Consider the following 1209-nt stretch of genomic DNA (forward strand, 5'->3'; position numbering starts at 1 on the left):
AACGTGATTAAAAAAAAAAACTTAGAATTCGTTTACCCAGAAATTGGGTTGGTTTGGGGCTACGAAGACATGAAGGTAAGAAATTGATAGATTAATGTAAGCTTTACCCCATCTTCATTGTTGTTTTTTCTTCTGTTTTTTTTTTTCTTCTTCTTCTTCTTCTTCTTTCTTCTTCTACGTCTCTTTTCTTTTTTTTTCCAGAAAACCCTGAACCCCCAAATTGATTCGGGAAGTTAATTTTTAATTTGAATTATTTTTGGTAATACAAAAATATATTTAAAACACACATGGATTATTAAACAAACGGAGTCACTGTGCCGTCGACGGAGTAAACTGTTCCGTTAACAGAGATCAACTGTTATGGTGATTGATGTGGGTTCTCGAACACAAAAACCACATGAAAGGTTTGATTTAATAAATTTGTCTGGTGGTTTTAGTTGAGAGTACTAAAATTTGGAGGTTTAAAGTGGAATTGATTGCCACTTTGGTGGTTTTTTATGGGATTTTCCCCGTATAAATTGTAATAGTATTAGTATTTTAGCTCCACTATTTGATATTTATGTTTTGAATTTGTGTTATTTCAAATATTTCTTTTAGTATGATTTTTATGCTTGATGTTTTATTAGATATATATGTACATATATACGTACATTTTCAAAACGTTTCCATTTCCTACTTTTTTTTAAAAATCGTTTCTCGTATCCAAAACGTTTTGCATTCGCTTTTCCATTTGGATGCAACCTAGTTTAAAACTACAAAAAACTGGCTGGAAAATATTAGAGTTTTGTATAATCTATAATCAGTTAATTATAATAGTGATAGTTTGTTTTAGTTTTTAGATAATTTTCCTAATTTTAAATTCCTAAATCAGTATATTACATGAATACCCTAATTTTTAGAGACTTCTTAAAGTACGTACAATAATTACGTAAACTATTGAATGATGATGAACCAAGGTGTTTTGCAATGAAATCAAAGGTTATTAAAGCTAGATTTTTTACGTCATTCCTCAATCGTTCTCTAGGGTGTAGTTTAAACCTTTGAAGATCTACTTGCATATTTGCATTGATTCACATATGATTACGAAAGAGGAAGGTGTAATGAAGACGAAAGAGAACATGTTTGCGGAAGCCAGATCGATTGAATGTAAAATCTAGTGGGAAGCTGGGGACTGTGACAAAGAACTTTCAGAAAAAAAAAAAAAAAAAA

The sequence above is a fragment of the Camelina sativa genome, chromosome 14, assembly GCF_000633955.1.
Source record: "Camelina sativa cultivar DH55 chromosome 14, Cs, whole genome shotgun sequence".
Lineage (NCBI taxonomy): Eukaryota > Viridiplantae > Streptophyta > Magnoliopsida > Brassicales > Brassicaceae > Camelina > Camelina sativa.